The 22,216-nt window shown below is 46.0% G+C and overlaps 1 pseudogene; it reads left to right on the plus strand.

The window, feature by feature from the left end:
- Positions 1 to 12,983, plus strand: part of LOC121030070 (forkhead box protein H1-like) — a 103,050-nt pseudogene extending 90,067 nt beyond the window's left edge.
- The last annotated feature ends 9,233 nt before the right edge of the window (positions 12,984 to 22,216 follow it).

A 22,216-nucleotide genomic window follows, 5' to 3' on the forward strand; every position in this document is an offset into this window, starting at 1 on the left:
GGATTTCTTAGCGGTTTCATAAAAATCCTGGCACTTTAACCCGAGGATAGCAGTTGGTGATCCTCCCCCAGTGAAACTTTGGTGTCTGCATGAGTTTAACCCTATGACTCTTCTCTGGGTCCCTCAGCACGCTGTCACTCCCTTGTCATCCAGCACAGCCCGAAGACTTTGCTCCTTCCTTCCACCCTCTTTGATATGTCCAAGCTCTTCTGGGCAGGCTGATACTCAGATACTCTGGCTGCACTTCCTCAGCCCACCCCCATTACAGAGTTTCTTCACTGGTGACAGAAAAAAGGGAGAAAAAAGGACATTTGAGACACATGCTATGCCTGGATGTACTTGTCACTAACCTCACAAGCCAAAATTTGCAAAATTTAGTCAGTGCACCATTGTTGAGTTTGTATGACACACAATATTTAGCTTGGCTATATTTTAATTGTGGTATTTGCTTATTTGACTGTTTTGTTTTTGTTTTTTTTTTAAGTGCCAAATGATCCTAGTAACCATCTTAGTTTCGGGAGGAAAAAAAAAAAACACTAAAAAACAACAACAACAAAATTTAAATGAAAATTACAATTCCAGGCTGATATCTCCAACCTTTAAAATATCAATACGAGGGGTACCTATGTGGCCCAATCAGTTAAGTGTACGACTTTGGCTCAGGTCATGATCTCACGGTTCATGAGTTTGAGCCCCACATCAGGCTCTGTGCTGACAGCTCAGAGCCTGGAGCCTGCTTTAGATTCTGTGTCTTCCTCTCTCTCTGCCCGTCCCCTGATCATGCCTACTCCCTCTCTCTCAAAATAAACAAAAACATTTAAAAAATACAAAATAAAATAAAACATCAATGACAAATAATTCCATACAAGAGTCCAATTCATGCTGTCATCTGAGGAGTGTATTCCACACCCCTGGGAGTCCCATCAGGGTGCCGGGCTAGTAAATGCATACTGTAGCAACCTATCGTTTTTATATGGGTATGGATGTGTGGTAACACCCTCTGTTAAAAAAAAATTAAAATTAAAATTTTCTCTGCCATGCCCCCTAGTCTTAACCAAGCATTGTTTCAATCGCTTTCTGGGGAAAGCCCTCGTGCTGTCCATGACCCCCCAGGTGGAGATTCAGAGGCCTCATGTCAGGGGCAGAACACAAAAGCAGGCTCCTTAACTTTCTTAATAAATGTGTTGATATCACCACTTGGTTCCCAAAAAGATGCCCTCTGTTCTTATTCCACAGCGGGCATAACTGATATACACCACGCTTGAAAGAATCACCTTGAAATGTTTCACATCCAGTTCCAACCAAAAACCCAATGGACGGAAAGTAAATGTGAGAATGCTCATCTGTCTGCTCCTCTGAAAGTCTAAGTTCTAGACCTACATCTTATTAAACATCAAAAGGTTACATACTCGGGCAACTTCTCTTCATGATACAACCTGGCCCTTTGTCAAAGGACATTACAAGAATGATCCATGTCGATCACACTGCTGTATGCGTGATGAAGCACTCGTTAAGAATGTTTGCCCATTCCGTTACACACGTTACATATACAGTAGTTACAAGGGTTAGTTACAGGAACGTATTTGTCTTCTTAACAGGCGGTTTGAGTTGCTTCTAGGAAAACCAAAACTACATCCGTGCCCTCACTCCAAGCCTTGGACCCTCTCATTAACACATTTGCATTCACAGGTGTCCAGCTTCTGTTCTCCTCTATGACACACGTTCCATCTTCTGTATTACCAACCCCCCAATTTCTCAACATTCTCTCTGCATCAACTGTGCTGCAATATTCTCCATATAAAATAAAACCCACATTTGACCCCACGTGCCCTGTGGCTAATAACCGTTTCTCTGCTCCTCTTTGATAGCAAAACTCCTTGAAAGAATGGTCTAAACTCACCGTCTGTCAGTTCCTCCCTGCCCATTCCCTCTTGAACCTGCCCAGTTTAATTTTATCCAACCAGCATCACTGAGACATCTATTGTTGGAGTCACCACTGACTGTGTTCCAATCCTCTGTCTTTATTTTATCCAGACAGTGGAACAAGTTGGGAGAGATATTCACTGGGGTGCAAATTTTGAGGAGGTGCCAAAAACTCAGTAACTGACATAAATAATGTTTCAATGTAATATTTTTCAATAAAAATAAATGCAAAAAACTTCATGATGAACAAAATGTCAAAATTTTGAATGAAGACAGCATTTGATCAGTCTCAGACCAATGTAAGGGGAGCAAAGTAAATGTTTAAAGGTGGGATCAGATCCTGTTTCTGTGTAAAAGGTGATATTTTGTTTAAATATTAACGTCCAAAGTTCTTACACTAGCCTCTAACACTACTTGTAAAAGTTTACCTGCAACAGAATCAGAATCACCTGGAGTCTTGGGTGTCTGGGTGGCTCAGTCAGTGGAGCATCCAACTCTTGATTTCGGCTCAGGTCATGATCCCAGGATTGTGGGGTTGAGCCCCACATGGAGCTCCCTGCCCCTTTCCATCTGCTGCACCCCCCCCCCCCCGCGGCCCACTGACCCTGGCAAGCTGAGTGTGGAGCCTGCTTGATATCCTCTTCCCCTGCCCCTCTCCCCTACTCATGCTTTCTCTCTCTCTCTCTCTAAAGAAATATAAATAAATAATAAATACTTTTTAAAACCCATTAAAAGAAATCACTTGGGGTCTTGTTAAAGCACCAATTGCTAGATCCCACCTCCCCAGAGCTTCAGATTTAGGAACCCTGGGTAGGGCCCAATAATTCGCATTTGTAACAAGTTTCCAGGAGATGCTGAGGCTGTTGGTCTGGGGTTCATGCTGTGGAAACCAACAGCCTGCAGTATTTTTTACTTCTCTAAATTCATCCCCCATTACTTCCCATCTTCTTTCGCTGCTCCAGCCACTCTGACCTTTTTGGCCTTCAAGCCAGCTCCTACTTCAGGACCTTCATAATTTCTTTCCTTTTGTCTGGAACATTCCTCCCCTAGCTAACCACAAGGCCACTCCTTCCTTGAGTTCTCAGATCAAAAACCCTTTTAATAAGGTTTTTTCTCAACACACCATATAAAATACCAAACTTGCCTCACCCTTGTCTGTAGTGCTTTATTTTTCTCCATAGAGCTTATCACCATCTGTTCTTTATCTATTTATTATTTTTCTCTTCCCTCAAGAATGTAAGCTCCATGACAGACATTCTATACTTATTTCAATATTAATTCCAGAACCTAAAAAGTACTTGGCACATAGGTGCTCAATAAATATTTGAAAGAAATGAATGAGGGAGGGAATGGATGGATGAATGAATGAACGAATGGGAATTGGGCATTCACCCTAGACTATTTCCACATCTGTTTCCAGGTTGCATAAGTGGAGGGAGTAGTCAAATTTATCATGTGAGTCTGAGCAAGTCACTTAACTGCAGCCTCTTCCTGCAAAGTTTTATTGTAAAACACCTTAATTGGCTTAATCAACCAAAAAAAAAATGACATTAATTCAGTAACCAATACCGGAAGCTTCCAATTCCCCGTTCTGTTTTACCCACATTGCTGACTTAGTGTGCATAGAGGACCACTTAAGGTGGCTAAAATTATAATCCTTCTACCCTGTTGCCACCTGCTTCCAATAGCTGTAAACCGATCTGTTCCTATGAAGAATCATCTCCGAGCTTTTATTTCCTTAAACTATTTTTTTCTCTCATTCTCCTCTATCACGCTCTTTATTCTCCCCAGAGAGTCACCTAGTTTTGCCCAGCTAAGAGTCATTCCACCTTCTTCTTTACCAAGTGGCTCCAATTTAAGTGTCCATTCTCCTCATAAGACTCAGGCTAAGCCATGATTAGGAATCCTGTTGGGATGATCCTGTTTCCTTGGCTAGCAGCCGGTGAAGGCATGTGCATATCACTTAGTTCCAGTCTATGGTCATAGACTACTGAAGACCTCAGGAAAATTTAACTGCCTCTCACTAAAGAGACACTAGAATCAAAGAAATCAAAGATCCTTCTACTATCCAACATCGTGGTACCTGCATCTGACGTCTAGACCGGCAGCAACAACTTTGTAACCTTGAGGGAAGCTAGTGGAGGATAAAGGAGAGATAACTGAGGGGGAAAAAAATAGAAAGACATTGGTTCTTGGTTAATCAAGGAGCCAATGAGCGCACAACACTGGAGCTATGCTTTCTTGAGATTTCTTGGTATGTAGGACAATAGGGTTAAGACAGTTAGGTTTGAGGTTAGGAATCATCACTTGCATCCTTCCTCATATGGGGACTGTGCTCAGTAGCAACACTACAACAGCCCAGTTAAACACACAATCTGTATGTAAGGCAAGCTCTATATCACATGTACAACTTTGCATCCTGGAATATAGCCCTTTCCAACCGCCATAAATCGCTTCCTGGGAATCAAACGCCTATTGTGGGGCATCTCATGCTGAGGTATCCATGTTAAATTTCAGGTAGACCCCAATCTCTTTAAGGTACCAAATAAATACAAACATCTGCTTCCCCAATGTGGCCCAGAAAGATGTTGGTTTACATCTAGCAACCCATGAAAGGAAATAAGTGGTTTTTATCATACACAATGACCAAAAATAGTAATCATTGCTTATTATTATTATAAGATGAGATCTAGGGGAGAAAATTTATCTTGAACTTTGTAGGACTTTTTTATACAATCAGCTCAATAGAGTTTCTACACAATTTCACAGATAAAAATGAAAGGGCTATGTGACATTTAAAAGAGCCCCTATAGATACCCATAATTTGAATAATTGTGATAGGTTTGTTTCAGATATTCTGAAATCTCTGAATCAAAACCATTATAATATAAATATCAAATATCTCATGACATTAGGGGCACCTGGCTCAGTTGGTTGAGGGTCTGACTTCGGCCCAGGTCATGACTCCGTGCTTCGTGGGTTCGAACACCACATCGGGCTCTGTGCTGACAGGCTCAGAGCCTGGAGCCTGCTTCAGATTCTGTGTCTCCCTCTCTCTCTGCCCCTCCCCCACTCTGTCTCTCTGTCTCCCAAAAATCAATAAACATTAAAAAAAATATTCAAATATCTCATGACACTTAACTGTTTATTGCCTCATAAAGTATTTGCATCACTGGGCTTTTTTCTTTTCAAAGTTTACTTTTAGAAGTTTATTCTCAGGGAGCCTAGGTGGCTCAGTCAGTTAAGCGTCCAACTCTTGACTTCCGCTCAGATCATGATCTCATGGTTCATGAGATCAAGCTTTGCATCGGGCTTTGTGCTGACAGTGAGGAGCCTGCTTGGGATGTTCTCCACCCCTCCTCTACTCCTCCCACTGTTGGCACTCTCTCTCTGTTTCTCTCTCTCTCTCTTCCCCCCACCTTTCTAAATAAATAAATAAATAAATAAATAAACAAACAAACTTCAGAAGCTGACTATCTCCCACTGACTTGTTCTCACTGGGTCACTGCTGCAGTGTAGTTAAAATTGTAAAGTTCTGCTTTGTTTCACATTTTTTGTCAGCTCCAGCTCCAGCGCTGTATTGGCAAGGGCTAGGGGTTTCTTCTGGAGTTTGGCTAATACTCCTTACTCAGGAAACCTCCAGATGGACATCGCAGAGATGCTGGTTCAGTTTTTTTCTTTTCAATTTGGACATGTCATGCACAACCTCACTGATGTATAAAACATCAGTAGAAAATGTAGAAAAGTTATTTTGCTTTTTGCCTGCGTATACCCTTTTTATGATGAGCTGAGATGTTTTTCCACAGGCAAAAGTTTTCCTAAAGAAAAACTATAAAAAATAAAAACCTAAAATAGAATAATTTAAACAGAAACTTTGCATTCAGATTTTTACAGTTTCCTGCATAAAAAAATAGAAAATGCTGTGAAGTCTCTAGGAAAGCAAAAATGTCTAACTAGAATGACACTTTTGAGAAGGCGTAGGGGATGTCCAAATTACATCATGTTGTATATTTCAAGATTTAATCATCATGGGTCAGATTATCCAAGAGGACTCCACCCTGAATTTCGGAATTGTATTTGTTATTATCATGCTCTCATGAGAATGATAAGTAAATAAACATTGTCCAATTGTTTTAGGTGGATATTCCAAGGCACATAGAAATCATGATGTAAAAATATTGCCTTTGCAGGATTTCTTTATGGATATCTAGTTCAGAAAATATTTTGAGAACATGGAATCACCTGAGTATTGTTTTACTGCTGCTATAGTTTTTCACTTGCAAACCTTTTGAAACTCATACGAATACTATATCCATATTAGAACACACAAAAACAGGAGCGCCTGGGTAGCTCAGTCGGTTGAGCATCTGACTTCAGCTCAGGTCATGATCTTGCAGTCTGTGATTTGAGCCTGGCATCAGACTCTGTGCTGACAGCTCAGAGTCTGGAGCCTGCTTCGGATTCTGTGTCTTCCTCTCTCTCTGGCCCTCCCCCACTCACGCTCTGTCTCTCTCACTCAAAAAAAAAAAAAAAAAAAAGAATAAATGTTTAAAACATTTTTAATAAAAAAAAGAACATACAAAAACACTATGAATTCCTTTGTAAAATAATGAAAATAAATAGTCCTGGTTCTTACCTTTTCCTTTTATGGGGAAGTATAGTTTCCTTCTATTGGGAGTTAGTGGAATGGTTTAGATCAGTCACATTTGACTGATCTAAATTTATATCCTGGATCTATCGATCCATGATACTGGACAAATCTATTAACATGTAAGACTCTTAAATTCTTCATCTGTAAAAATGGGAGGAAGAAGGGCCATAGCTCCCCATACTCATCTGTCATAAGGTCCTTCACACTGGATTACAATTGGCTGGTTACTTGTCTGTTTCTGCCATGAAATTACGAGTTTCCTAGGGAATAGGAGAATGTCTTTGGAACAGGGGTCCTCAACCTTGGCTGCACATAAGAATCACCTGGGCAGTTTCCAAAACCCTAGGACCCAAGCTTAACCATTTAAATGATTATCCCTGAGGGTAGACCAACATGTCTTTCTTAGATTTCTCAGATGGGTTCACCTAACATGAACCAAGAGTGAGAACCACTGCACAGTACCTGGTGTACAGGGGACATGTTGAATAGAATAAGTAAATGAGTGAAAGATGTCACATACCACATTATAATATTGACCTATCCATCTTCCGCCACTAGTCTGTGAGCTCATAGTATGAGAAACGCCATTATATTTGTTTTCCATCTTCATCTAACACAGTGTCTTATTGGCTTTATACCCTTGGGCGTGTATTAAGAGTTCGATGGTGGGTTGAGAAAGACAATATGAAATAAGGCAAAAAGAGTTTCCTTGGTCAATTAAATGAAAGATTTTTTAAGTAGATAAAAAGCGTAAGAAAAGATTAGATTTGCTCATGTATCTCAAATGGAAAAAGAGAAAAATGAGTTCTACTTTCATATGTACTGTGATAATTCCATAAATATAGAACTATGTACTAAATAGCCAGTATACAACAATTTTGCCTTGACTGAGTACCCAGAGAAAATTAGGAAACAAATGGGCAAATGCACCCTTTTTGGCTTTTATCTGGACTGCTTTGGGCTCTGCAGGAAGAGCTGAGCCCATCATCCAGGGAGGACAGTCTCACAAACATTAATGTACACAACACATTATTTACTGGATGGTCATTTCTTAGAAACTGTTTTGAGTAGCCAGTAATGCCTGCTTCCAATTTTAGTGAATGTTTGCTCTTATATTCTCCCCCACAGTGTGAATTAGATGAGATTTGCTTGCTTCCCTGGCCTAAAGAAGGCTGAAATATTCTTAAACTCTACAAGACAAAGCCAGAGACTCTCATCTTTGAGTATGAAACGTTTACTGAATTTATCCTGCAAAATTCTTTCTTCAGCATCAAAATAGTTTAAAAGTGTGTGTGTGTGTGTGTGTGTGTGTGTTTGCTTGTTATTTACTTATCTACTTTGGTAAGTTCATACCCATTAAATGTTTGATAGGATTATCACAACATGTTAAAGAAAATTTTCACAGGAAGTTGTATATGTGAGTACCAATTGGCATAAAAGCAAAAGAAAAATTAAAATAATAAGTGTATAAAATAAAAGCAAAACATAAAATTGGCCAAGTATTTGACAGCTGTCAGTGTCACCCAAAGATACTTCACCCTAGAAGCAGCAGTGTGTTTCAACCTCCAACATTTTTTGTCACTCCTATAAAAGCAGCCTTGTTAATTCTGCCCTCAATGCCCCTGAGATTTGAGTCCCAACTCTTCAAGACTATTCCTTTTACCTCTATGTATTAGTACCAGCTGAGGAGCACTCCCTCTTCAGAGGTCTGAGTCCCAGTTCCCTGGGGTTCCTTCTCCAGACTTCAAAGCTTTAGTAGCTTCAATCTTTTATTTTTGTTCTCCCAGCCCCACTTTTTGTGCAATTATTACCTCTATATTCCATTAGTCTTTGCTTTTTCATTTTCAGCTCTCCATCTCCAACACCTGTGTAATCAACTCCTATTAAATTCTCTATTGAGATACCTAGTATGGTTTGTTCTTTGCCTGCTGGGACTTGACTAATACACACATGAAGGAGAACTGTGTAGCAGTTGGAAGCAACAAATTAATGTAGACATAAGCAACATTAAAAAATATTGGGGTGCCTGGGTGACTCGGTTGGTTAAGCGTCCAACTTCAGCTCAGGTCATGATCTCACGGTTGGTGGGTTCAAGCCCCACATCGGGCTCTGTGCTGACAGCTCAGAGCCTGGAGCCTGCTTCAGATTCTGTATCTCCCTCTGTCTCTGCCCCTTCCCCATTTGCACTCTGCCTCTCTCACTCTCGAAAATGAATAAATGTTAAATAAATAAATAAATATTAAATACAGGGTACTAAGTTAAAGAGCAGGAAACAGAACACGATCATCAACATGATATCATTTACATAAATTAAAAATAATTCCTTCAGAAAATCAGTAGGTATTTTCAAGAATACATGCAACATATTAGAATGGCGGCTTATGACAGAGATAGGAACCAAAGTGAGATATAGACATAAAGGAGAATGAAGGGAGGGAGGGAAGGAGGGTAAAAGGAAGGAAAGAAGGTATCTATGAAAAGGACTTTGCATGAATCGATGATTATAACATGCCATTTATTGAGATTTATGATTAACTCAACCTTTTGCCCTTAAGAGCATGAGAATCATGAGTTTAGATTGCAAATGACAGTGGCAATTGGGCCGCTCAGTCAGTTGAGCCACCAACTCTTGATTTTGCCTCAGGTCATGATCTCATATCATGAATTCCACAGCGGGGAACTGAGAATGGAGCCTGCTTGGGATTCTCTCTTTTTCTCGTTCTCTCTCTCAAAAAAAATTTTTTTTTTGTTTTGAATTGCGAGTGACCAAAAATCAAACTAACTTGGGGGGAAGTAAGGGCTAATTTCTTGGCTTATGTAACAAAACAAAACAAAACAAAAATCACACACAGCTGAATCCAGGGGCTCAATTACACCATGTTATATTACTCTGTCTTTTGCTTTTCTCTGAATTGGTTTCTATCTAGCACATTATCTCCACAACAAAGCACCTAGAAAATCAAGGCTTTTATTTTAGTGTATAAGGCATCTGAACATTTTTTTTTTTCTCTCCTTTATCATCACTCTGGCCAAAGTTCTAGGATAATGCTCATTGGCTCTGATTGGTCTGCTCAGGTCATGTGCACTTCCTGAACCAATCACTATGGGGACAAATACTTTTTATTGGCCAATCATGGGTCATTCTTCCCAGAGAGTGGTTTCAGTTTCATGGAACCTGTTACTAGAAGCAAATTCTTCAATACAACCTCAATCCCATTAAAATGTTTCCAAAACTGCTCAATTACTATTAAAGAATTCTACAATGGCACTGTTCTTTCAGTAGAAATATTATATCTGGATACATCACAGAGGTAGAGCTGGTCTTTAAAGAGAGGACAAAGAACATGACTCACGGCCATGTGGCTTTATTTTAGGCATGCTGTGAATTCCTCTTGCCTAAAATATCTTCCCCATCTGCCAACCACAGTCTTAAATTCCAGTTCCACTACTGAGATTCATTGTTGTGAGCCTATAACATGGACCCTCCAACTGCTTTGGAAAAAGTAAATGTCTCTTTGAATTTATCAGCTTTTTAAAAAATGTTTATTTATTTTTGAGAGAGAGAGCATGCACAAGCAGGGGAGGGAAAGGGACAGAGGATCTGAAGTGGGTTCTGCACTGACAGTAGTGATTCAGGTGTGGGACTTGAACTCACATACCTCGAGATCATGACTTGAACCCTGAGATCATGACCTGAGCCAAAGTCAGGTGCTCGACCAACTGAGCCACCCAGGCGCCCCACATTTATCAATTTTTAACACCTAAGTATTGATTACCTTATCAGATTAATGATGCTAGGGAAGGCAATAGTGAGGGGTCCCTCAGAGAAAAGAGTCTAAATGTGTTAAACTATCACAAAAGGCAGACTTGGAACTGTGTGGCCAGAGTGATAGGGAAGAGTGAGGAGAAGGCTGGCAGGTGATAGGGGACACTTGAGACACAACCTGTCTAATTCACAAATCCTCTTGGTAAAACTACCCATTACAGCACTTAATTACATCTTAGGAGGGGCGTCCTATGAGAAAATGCCCTAACAAGACAAGTTCTTAATAAGGCAAATTCCATATTTGAGACATGGCTGTAGAAGAGCATCTGTCCTGGGTCTGCAGGAAGAAAGAAGATTGTTTAAACAAAAGAGAGCCACCAGGAAGAACCTCAGACTCTAACAACTCTCTTGAAGTGTTTCTTGCTTCTAATAGTTATGCATATCCCTGGGACCCTTGTTGATCTCTTCTATCGATATGAAGGTGCCAGTGTCTAAATGGCTTTTTTTTTTTTTCATCTAATGCAGTTAACACAGAGCAATACCCCAAAGCTAGCATCCCATGCGATTTGGGACAAGATACTGTCCTTTCCTATAGTGTCCCAATTTTGAACCCCTTATTACTAAGTTTCCTATCTCAGACTCCATCTTCCTAAAAGTAACTGTAACAATGTATAACAATACAAACCTTCCCCAAAGTTTAGTAAGTAGACTGAAGGAAAAAGAGGAGGGAGGAAGAGAAGGGGAAAAGAAAGGGAGGCAAGAACCACTGGCAGTGATTATCTGCGGGAAAAGGAATGTGATGAAGGTCCAGATAGTTAATAAAAAAAATAAGCCTTTTCATTCTATATATTTTATTATGGCTTGGTTTTTGTTTACAGTGATCATGAATTCATGAATCCCTTTAGTGACTTAGAATTTAGTAAAATTTGTATTTGATTGATTCTACTTCTAAAAGATCTTTGTTTTAGGATTAAACTTGAGGGAGACCGGGCCAGCTCTGTCACCTAAATACTGACCACATAGAGAAAAAGTGTATCCTATAAAAGCTGGCGTTGCCTGGAGCTTAGGAATAATGCTTAAGTGATATAAAACCAAGCTGAATAAAAATGCAAAATACTCCAATTCTTTGTTACATCTGCTTTTCTCTTTTTTCAAATAGAATGAACTACTGCTGTTCTTGAGAGTGTCATAAAGATACAGGTCGGTTATGCCGCTCCCCTGGATGGGTTTCAGTTGGTAATAAATGGTTTTCTGAGACGTCTGAGTTAAAGCTCTTATGTAAATAGAGAGAGGCTTACATAATGCTCTTTAAACTAGAACTTTGAAGACAATCTGCACTAGGCATATGAAATCTGTCTGTGCTGCAAATGACATCTGAAAACTAACAGGAAACCATCCAAGAAGTGGTTTAAGAAAACAGGAAGAATAAACACCCACAGTGAGAGCTTCTGATCAATCATTTAACCAAACCTCAACCACGACCAGTGAATACGTACGTAAGAGGTGCATCTTGGGCTTATAGTAATGCTACTAACCAAAGCGCACTTCAGCAGCGCTCAGGAGGATCGTTCATTGTAAATTTCTATGTAAAATTCCCCAGGGGCTGGAGCTGTGCCTTCGGCTGTTTCCCTCCCAGTAAGGTTAGACAGTGCATCATCTCACGGAAGAAGCTAAACTAGTATTGATTTTCCAATTTCTAAAAGGAGTAACCATTTCGAGCAAAGGCACGCTGGGGGGGTGGGGGGTGGGGTCTGCGTAAAGGAGAAACGCATTGCAAACCGAAAGCGCTGCGGAGATGGGAAGAGGGAGCTGTGTGGTGAGCGAACAGAGGCTCCTCTCTGCCCAAGTAGCGGGGGGTTGCGAAGTTCTCGCCACAACAGCTGCGACGTTCTAATTCTGTAGACCAGCCAGGAGAGAAGTTTCTCTGCCAAAAGACAGAAATTTCTGTATTGGGGGGGGGGGGGGAGGGGGGGAGGCGGGAAGGACCATCTTTCATCCGTTCTCACTCCCGCCTCACCTACGTTACCCCCGGATCCTGATGCCCTCCCTTCCGACCCCCTCGGTGAGCAGCAGGTGGGCGGGGAGCGCGAGCTGGCGCTGGCCGGGAGCTCAACGCCGCCAGACTTTCCCGAGCGCCCCCCACCCCCAACCCCTCCCCACCCGCGGCCTCGGAGCCCAGCCCCGCCTCCCCGCCCCGCAATCCCGGGGCCCCAGGCCGCTCACGGATCCGAGGCGACGTGTTCGAGCCCCCGAAAACGAGTGGGCTAACTTTCAGGTCCACCCCCAGCCCTGAGACTGCCTTTTCACCCGCGACCCGGAGTGCGCGCTAAGCAGCAGCCAAGTGAGAGCGTGCGTCGGTCAGCGCGCGGGGGAGCCGTGCGGCGGGCGGCCCGAGGGCCCGGCGGGCAGGAGCGCTGGAGGGAGCCGCGGCGCCTGGAGCCTCGGAAAGCATCTGCCCTGCTGGGGCCCGCAGGGGCGCCCCTCTCAGCGCCGCCCCCCTTCCGCGACAGCCCCTGCGGCGCCCAAAGGCTGCGCGGGGATGGGGAACCCGCAGGCAGAGACCCCCTCCCGCCCGCATCTGCTAACTTTCCTAACATCTCCCCCCTCACCCTGCCATGTAACACACTATTTACGACCGCGTAGACTCGCGCTCACGCACGCCTGCCCTTTTCCCCAGAAGCCTGAAAGTGGCTGAATGGAAACACTGACACGTGAAAACTCTATTCTGAGTGACTTAGTGATCCGCCGCCTTGAGGTTTTAATCTTGCCCTGCTCGTCCCGCCCGGTGCTCCGGGCAGCTGTCCGAACGGTCCCGGCAGTCTTTACTGTCCCTAGGGATGGGGAGGCGAGGAGGAAGGGGGAGGAGGAAACGTGAGAGGTCTGGGGCCACAAGGAATATCCAAGGGGAGACTCCGAATTCTAATCCCAAGAATTTAAGTCCACGTGCATTGTTTCCAAACCAAATGCACATGGCAGCTCTCTTCGGAGCCCTAGGACCCCTAAATTGTATTTTAGGAATAGAGAGAAGGGACGCGCCACCATAGACCATCTGTCCTTGGGGGGTAAGGGTACTGCTTACCTTAATCCTGCCCTTTCCCTGCCCTCCGCCCCGCCGTTGGCAACAGGTTTTCAAATATGGGAGAGGCACATACACACGCACCTGGCTCACTCTTCACCTTGGTGGCCGACGCCAGCCATGTGTTGGCCCCAGACAGGGTCAGACAGGCCATACTTGTCTCGTTGGCATGGGTGCCTGTGGCTAGCACGGTGTGAGATTTCAAAACGTCAGGGCCCTGCTGCGGAGATCGCAGACCAACCTCTTATGAACCTCCCCCGGAAAGAAATGAGTGCGCTTTGTCTTGCCTTTGGTTGTTCCTCACCTAAGAAAATCTTTTTTTCTTTTCCAAACACAACACTGAGGATCACTTGTGTCCTTACACTTCTAGCTTAGACGTGTCTACTCTAAAAGGGTCCGGGGTGCATTTTGGCTGGACTTTCCTTTCTTCTGAGTCCCTGCCAGGGATCTTAACCCCTAGTTTTCCTGGCCTGAGACATTGACTGGTGGCCCATCCTTCTTTGGGACAGCTTCCAATGCTCCAGGTCTACTAGGGGTCCGCCCACCAAGCCCCCTGCTCACTAACTACCGCTGACAATAAGAAGTGGAGAGAGCTTACTTCTCTCTCATATGACCTCCAACCTGAGGCTTTGCATGGCGAAGGCAAGGAAAGCAGAGGAGATGGTGGGTGGACATTCCAACTCTGACCTCAGAGAAGGAAAACCCTGAACTAACTGCCTCTCCCCACCTTGCATTGTATTCCTGAAACCTGAAATGAAAATGGAAATTGCTTGATATATGAGGAGACGTTATCTAATTAGGGCGTAAGAAATTTAATCTTTCCAGCATGCAGGTCATATAATTAATGTTAATTTAACGCTCAAATTCTCAGTCATTAATTTTTATTCTCTTAAATGCAGTTTGGCAGGGGCCCCTGATCCATGGCAATGGATTTTACTGGATGTGAAAGCACACTTGGTCTTAGGAGTGACTCACCGTAGACCTTCCCATCCCAATAACAAGATCACATCATGTATGCATTATTAAGCCACATAATTGAACGGTCCATAGTTTGCATATCAGACTATTAAAATAATGTGTTTTGCTTTTCTCGGAACACGTATTGTTCAAGCCTCTGCGAATATGTGGCGATTCTGATAATTATCACCAAATTACTGCAAATGTTCTCTTCATTAACATGATTTCTTTCAAGCATTTTTAAAAATGTGAATGTTATTATGAATTAAGAAACTTCTTACAAAGTTGTGTGAAGTGTGTGCGTGTGTGCGTGTGTGTGTGTGTGTGTGTGTGTGTGTGTGTTTTAAGGGACTTGTCACTGGGAAGGAAAGGATATATTTTAAATGGAGGAGGGAGAAAAATGTTTTTGACTAAGTCTTTCAAGTGGCTTCCTTTGGTCAAATAAAAGTTTTCTCTCTAGTTTTTTGGGCAGTGTCTAGGCAAGAGACAAACAGAGAAAATAGAAAAAAAAGAGGGAGAAAAGAGGGAGGGAGGAGAGAGAATTTGAAAGTCACAGGAGAGTAAGAGAATTAATTTTTTTAAGTCCCTACTATCTTGTCCCATCTGGTGTGGATAACTTGTCCCCACAAATAACCTCCTAACTTTTTACCTGACCTAGAGTAAACTAATATTTTTATTAAAAAACTCAAATTTTTTTAAAGATAACAGCTCACAATTAACTAAATATTGCTGTCTTCCCCTAGCTATTCTGAGCTATACTGTTGGGAGAAATTATAAGCCGTAAAGAGCCTTTATTGTAACCTCTCCACCACACACAGTTTCTAAAGTTGAATAGCAAGACATTAAAACAGACACACACTACTGCAAAATAAGAGTCTCTTCTAAATGTGAGAAATTTTCATCCACCCCTCATTTCTAGTGAAATTTCCCTTTGAGTGATTTTTAAACTTATAACAAACAGGTCTTTCTGCCGCTGGTATTGTCGCTCCTTCCCGGCACAGCGTCGCGCAGCGCGCGGGTCGCTCTCCTCCGACGGCGCTTCCAACACCGAAAAGCTGCCATCAGCCCTGGTGAAGAGGGAGTTTCACCCACTGGTAATGTCACAAGAGTTTGAGGTTGTAAGGTTTTTCCTAAATAAAAGACGTCACCTCGGGTGGGAGTGAGGAGAGAGAGAGAGAGAGAGAGAGAAAGAGAGAGAGAAAGAGAGAGAGAGAGAGAGAGAGAGAGAGAATGAGTTGTGGCTGGTGCATTCCGTCCGCTCCAGCAGTAACCTGCTTGGCTGTTCCCTGCGGGGCTGGATACCCCCTCCCCTTGCTAGGTGCCCGGATCCTTCGGGCCTCTCTCCTCAAGCCCACGGTCAGCTCTCCCGGGAAGGGGTGCCAGGCCCCGGGCGGCACTTTTATTTTGGCTGAGAGGAGAGAACGCTGCTCCCAGGCCCGAAGAAGGCGAACTGAGCCCTTCTGTTTGGATTTCCCTCCTCGCTATAGCAACCAGCAGCATCCGGACAAAAATGCGCCCTCCCTGGACAATGGCCCGGCCTCCCGCTTCTCGCCCTCGTCTTCCTCCACCGGATCGCAGCCAGGACCTGCCTAGGAGCTCAGTGGCTCAGTGGCAGGGAACGCCCCCACCCCCATCCTGCTCTGTTCCCTAGCAGTCCCTCCCGAGGTCAGGCCAGGGCGCTGGGACGCCGGCGCAGCCCCTTCTCCCTACCCCTGCTGATCCCCCACGCAGGCCGAGGCCGGGACACAGAACCTCCTGGCAGAGCTCGGGAGCTCCCACAGCGGAGTTCTCCGCGGGATTGTGTGGGTGGTTAGATGGTCCTGAGTAGCACAAACTCCAGCTTTCTTTCAGGGTTAAGAAAACAATTATTAGTATAATGCACAAAGCAGACTACTCCCTCCCTCCCGCCCCCCCCCCATCCGCACACATTCACATTCACGTAAATATAAGCATCCTAAACCACGATCCTAGGCATGATCTCTGACTTTCTTTCACTCTCCCAAGGTTAATTAGGTTCCCTTCCACGAACCGAGCTCCGCGCCTATTCATTATTCTCTCCCTCTGACCTAGGGCGTTAATATGATCAGGCCTGTGACTCGGCCGTGTCCTGTTTTCCTATTTTGCATTTAATGCTGGGACCCGGCTGCCCCAGATTACCATCGAAAACTCGAAGGAAAGACAAGAGGAGTGAACTGTTCTCAATGCTCTAACCTGCCTAGACCTTCGCTTTCTGCGTCGTTTTCCGGACAATGCCACCCTTTACATCACCGGGACCCACGTTCTGAAAACCTCCCTTTAAAAAAATAGTCATCCCTAACTTTATTAAGTCCAAAAGTGCCTAGAATGACAGATCTAAAAACTCAGAAAGCCAGGAGGAAGTCTTGGCCCACAGCTAATACCGCTGTGATTAACTGCCCTTAAGAAAAACTTCGCTCCCGCGCATCATCCCTCCCCCGCTGAATGCGGTCCCCCGGACACTAACAACACGATTGTTAAGTGCATTCGTACAATTTAGAAGGGATTTACATTCCTGATCTGTGCAGCCAGAATAAGAAAACCGAAGTCCAGCCTCAACCAAATGCAGTCTTGTTTCCCCCAGCGATCGAAACCCAGCCCTAGCTGTTGGACGCCGCACCAGTGCAATTGCTAAGGACGCCCTTTCACTGCGCCTCTGCGCAGGTGTGTGTCCGTGCTCTCACCCCTTGCCTTTCGCTTCTCAAATTATTCCAGAGCATAAGAAAGGGAACGGACTGCGGCAAGAGCTTTATTTTTAAATGCTTTAGAGCTAAGGAGGTTTGTGGGAAATCCCTTTAATTTATCAGAGTTGTCATTCCCTCCTGGTAGTCAGCTATCCACCTGCTTTAAGGCACGGGGGGGGGGGGGGGGGGAGAGGAGGGCCGGAGGGGGGGGGGTGGAGGGGGTGGAGGTGGGCACCCTCAGGCTCCATTGCTAGGAAGTCATTAGTCCTTTAAAAGCAAAATTCCAGGAAAGGAACTAGGAGCCACCAATCACCTCCTGTTCTCTGTTCCTGATATTTCAATATAAACAAGCTGTATTAACTCCAAATAGAATTTATCTCGCGCACTGATGGAATGTGTCCTTTATGCTTTCTCCCCTGTAAGGCCTCATATTCACCACTCAAAATTTAGCAGTCTTCCTTTGATAAATTACTCAAAGTAATCCCTGAAACAGCTAGACTGCCTGGGTGATGTGGTTTTAGAAGTCTTCAAACCGTGCCTGTCTATAAAATATTCACTTGCGGACTACAAAGGGGGGATCATTTTTAATGACAAGATTCAGAACTGGGAGTAAAGGGGGAAGAGATTAATATCCATGAATTCAAATAATTTCATTTCAAATACTGAACTTAGAACTTAGAACATTATATCTCACTGGTGTACACAGTAGCGAAGAATCATCTGTATATGAGGTGTGGACAAACATAGAGTTGCCAAGCATATGAAGAATGGGAGTTTCCACTTTCAGAAAACTTTTCCTTCTTCAAGACCATTCATGACATAGAGCCAGATGCACATTTAGAAACTTGTAAAATACATGTATAGGCAGTAATTCATATAAATATGAGATTTTTTAAATTGTGGAGACAGTGTGCTGCTACATAATTAAAGATATTAATTTCTGTTGTTTTTTTTTTTAAGAAGCTAAATGTTTATTGTGTCTCTCGTAAGGACTGGCAACTTGGAAATGCATTTTCCATGCTCTTTATGAATGCATCCCCAAGACTGCAGTCCTTGAAGCTTTCAGGAGGTTTTCATTAAAGCAGCCAGCTGCCTCTTTGTGTGGATTGGCTGTTTAAAGCTGTAGCTCTGAGGTGGGAGCCTCAGTTTTGACATTCTGTAGGCCCTTAGCGAAGAAGTTCCATTCGAATGTGGGGGAGCTCTCAAATGAAACGTCATCTGGGGGGCCAGCAGGAGAGCAGAAAGCACAGGAATGAAGGGCTGGGACACGGGAGGAGGAAAGAGGGAAGGAAGGGGGAAAGGAGGGGGGAGGGAGGGAGGAGTGGGAAAAGAAGAGATTCAAACAACCCTCCTCCAAGGAGGATACATTTAAAAGGAGACACCAACAGGCAATTTTATCCAAGTTTAAGCCAGTTGCCACCTCCTAAGAAATTTCCCTGTTTCCTGATTTTTATTATCACGAGACTACCTAAATAAGAAATAAATTAAGATCTATCAAATGAATACCATCTCTATTTTAATAACTGTGCCTTTTCAGCACAGTGTGTGGGGATGGTTATGGGTGTTTTCTCTGCCAAGTCCTGGTACAGAGAAATAAATAAATGTTTTTGTTTTTGTTTTTGTTTTTGTTTTACCTATAGTGTGAGTGTGTTTAGTAGATGAATGAGTTAATAAATTAGAGTTCAAGTTAGAGAGCATGGACTGATACCATTACTGTTATTCAAGTGAAGACTTTGGGGGCCATGGGTTAAGGGGCCAGGCCCAGCTCACTCTTTTGAGGAGTGTGACAGGGTGGAGATAAATAGGGGTCTTTTCGGTTACGTTCGGATACGTTGAGCTGTTTCCTCTCCACGCAGAGCACCCGGGCAAGAGGGAGTCCGCACTATTTCTTCAAACCAGTCCAGGTCAGGATACCCACAGAGTACAGCCCTTCCTGGGACCTAAGGGAAGGGCCCAGGCTAGCGCCGCTGCCTGCATCTCTTCTTAGGGTGCCTCAAGTCTGTTCTCGCTGAAAGGGCCCAGGGGACCCTGCAGCCGCCCCCAGGCAGCGAGGCCCGCTCGAACAGCCTGCTCAGCCATTGTCCTAGCGAGTGATCTCAGAGAGCTGTGCTGGAGTGAGGGAGATATCAAGACACCTTGTCAGTTCAAAGCATTTTAGGGTTGTTTGAAATCCTCTCCACGTCAACGTAAGCAGCCTCAGTATTTGAACAGCTGCTTTGAACAGTGAAAGGGAATGAGCTGAATCAAAACCTGGAGGTGTCTCCCCGAGACACCTTCAACGCGCTTTTATGCGGGTTGGAGAAAGGCAGACCTGCAGACTCTGCCCTGGCCGGGTCAGCCGCAAAAAAAAAAAAAAAAAAAAAAAGCCACCCCCACGACGGTGGGGGTGGGGGTGGCGGGGGGAGGGAAGATGAAGAAGCCCCCATCTGGAGCTAAAACCCCGGAGAGTCTGGGTTCCCGGAGCCCCAGGGAAGAGTCGCGCCGGGAGACAGACAGGAAGCCGAGGCTACTCTGGACCCGGCGTTCGCGCCAGCCGGGCCTCCGGCGACAAGCAGGGAGGCGGGGGAAGCGCGGGGGGGAGGTGGGACACAGAGCCCTGGTGCGCGCCCAGCCCTGCCCGCCCGGCGATTGGCCCGGCTCCGAGGTTGGGGGTGGGGTGCGGAGGCTGAGGCCCAGGGGTTGGGCATTGCTTTGTGTACTCCCGGGGATTTATTGGGTGTATTAATCCGGGAGAACTACCCCGCTTGCCCTGTTGAGAACGTTCTGGCTCCAATGTCGGCCAGCAAAATGCGGGCGGGCGGACGGGTGGGGGCGGAGTGGAGTAGAGACCCGGGACCTCTACGTGGGATGGATATCAGAGTCCCAGTGAAGTCCCTTTACAGACAGGAAGTTTTGATGTACACGTGCAGCATATTCTTGCCCCCACTCCGCAACCGAGCGCCCAAAGCCTGGGGTTGAGGGGAGGCGGCAGAAGAAGAGGCAGGTGGAGAGACCTTTAAACTGACTCCGAGCCCGGCCGCCTCGGCTTTCTCAGAGATGTGTCTGGAAACCCTGTCTTCTCTCCAGTGTATCACCCCACGGGCTGCAGAGGGCCTTGTCCCTTGAGAAATGTGAAATCAAATCCAGAGAAAAGCAGACACCTGCCCTGAAAGGGCGAAGGGGGGGGGGGTGAGCTGCTGAGTATTCGGACACTGCCCTTCCCGGCGGCTGGATTCCTCCATCTGGGGATCTCTGAGTTCTCCGAGCTGGGAGGCGGAGGGGGGGGGGGGTGCAGAGGGCTGAGGCCCGCCTGAATGGGACGCTGCTGGCACGCCGCCCGTGCGCTCCCAAAGCCCCAGGAAAGCCGCGCGCCCAGCGCCGGGAACTCCGGGCCGCTGTCGTGAGGAGGCGGTCCTGCCCGCCGCCCAGCCCCTTCGCTCCCTGTCGAGGAGCCTCCAGCGCCAGCCGCCGAGTCTGCGCGCTCCGAGGCTAGGACTTTTTCATTTTTTCCTAACCGGGCAAAGTTACGGGATTCCTAGCAGCCCCCAGGCGCGCGGCTGCAGTGGCTCCGCGCTTGCGCTGGGACTGAGCGCCACTCCGTGTGTGTCCTCGCCTTGCCGCGCGGGTGCGCGCGTGGGGGGAAGCAGGTCCGTCCTGTTGGCGGCCTGTGGGTTCGCCCCTCCCCTAACCATTTCTCTCTCCCACACACACGCTCATAAACACAGGGCACGTGGAAATTCTCAGCCAAAGCGCCTTGCCCGGGCGGGTGCTCAACGTGGTGATTTATAAACAACTCAGCCACTCCCCAAAGAGCTCGTTCCTCGTTAGTCATGATGAATTCTCTGGACCGCTCCACTTTGCTGTCTAGATTAAGATGCTCGGAGGCCCCAAAGTGCTCCCCTTGAGCGTTGTTTTGGCTTCCTTTACAAATCCACCACCCCCGGCAGCGCCGGCGCTACAACGCACAGGGCCAAGGGTGAGAGGTGGGGACGAAAGTCACTTTCCCTGGGGTCTTTTTTTCTTTCCCGGCAGCAACTTTTGATTCTCTTGGCAGTATCCGCGCCCTTCACTTGGCCCTGCGTGGTGGTCCCGCTGCTGCAGGCAGGGTCCGCGCCTGAGTCTCTCCCACCAGGCTCGCAGGCTCCTAAGCCCGCGGCAGGCACCTGCTCCCGGTGGCTAGGGAACTGACCAACCGACGCGCTCGCGCCCAGTAGAGCGGCGCCGCGGTGTACTCTCCCGCAGTCTTGCTCTGGAGTTCACGGCTGAAGGCTAAGCTGGAGCTTAGCCAGCGAGCGCCCGAGAGCTGAGTTAGACCAGCCCCACCCGCTGGCGTCCGTAGAAGTTACTAATTAGGAAGATTCCCCTAGCATCAGCCCATTTTCCTTCACACACCGTTCCTCCCTTTGGAAGCAGCTAACGGAAAAGTTGTATCGAGAAGAGCCAGCCGCACAGGCAAGCGCGCACGCAGCTCCGCGTCTCGGCTTCCCGGAGCGGCCCTGGGTGCCGCCACCGCACCCGTAGGCTGAGCACCCCTTGCCAGCGCTTCTGTGGCCTCACACAGGGCAAAGGTCTTCCTGCCCAGACTCCTGGTTTTTCTAAGCCAAAAACTGCGCGCGCCCCAGTGTGTTAGTTAATCTGACAGACTTTATGAGTTTTGTTTTGTTTTCGGTCCAGGCCGCTGCGCTGTCAGAGCAGGCAGTTCCGCGCCTTTACAGGAGTTTCTCACTAGTGGATGAGCGCAGGCTACGCCTGCCTCTCATGGGGTCCTCTCGCCCAGGGGCTGGGAGACAACTGGGCCTGGAACCTAAAAGGAAGGGAGCCTGTGCTAGCGGCGGGTTGGAAGGGAGGGAAAGGACCTTTATTTGGGGGCAAAAGTGTCCGCACATCCTGAAGCAAAAAGCACGTGGACATTGAAATTCTATCCGTGGGGGTAAAGGAGACTTCAACAGGGGGACAAGTCTGGCTTCTGACTCTTGGTTTAAGAAACGCTGGTGTGTGTGTGTGTGTGTGTGTGTGTGTGTGTGTGTGTCCCAAGGTGAATAAAAACGGGACTACCCCTGGCTCCTGCGACTCAGCTTTTCTTTTTCTCTCTCCTTCTTCACCCCCAACCCCAGCCCTAACAGGAAGAGAAGGTAGACCAACACCCCCCCCCCCCACCGCGCGCA

The sequence above is a fragment of the Herpailurus yagouaroundi genome, unplaced genomic scaffold (genome assembly GCF_014898765.1).
Source record: "Herpailurus yagouaroundi ecotype Mexico unplaced genomic scaffold, PumYag 139, whole genome shotgun sequence".
NCBI classification, from domain to species: domain Eukaryota; kingdom Metazoa; phylum Chordata; class Mammalia; order Carnivora; family Felidae; genus Herpailurus; species Herpailurus yagouaroundi.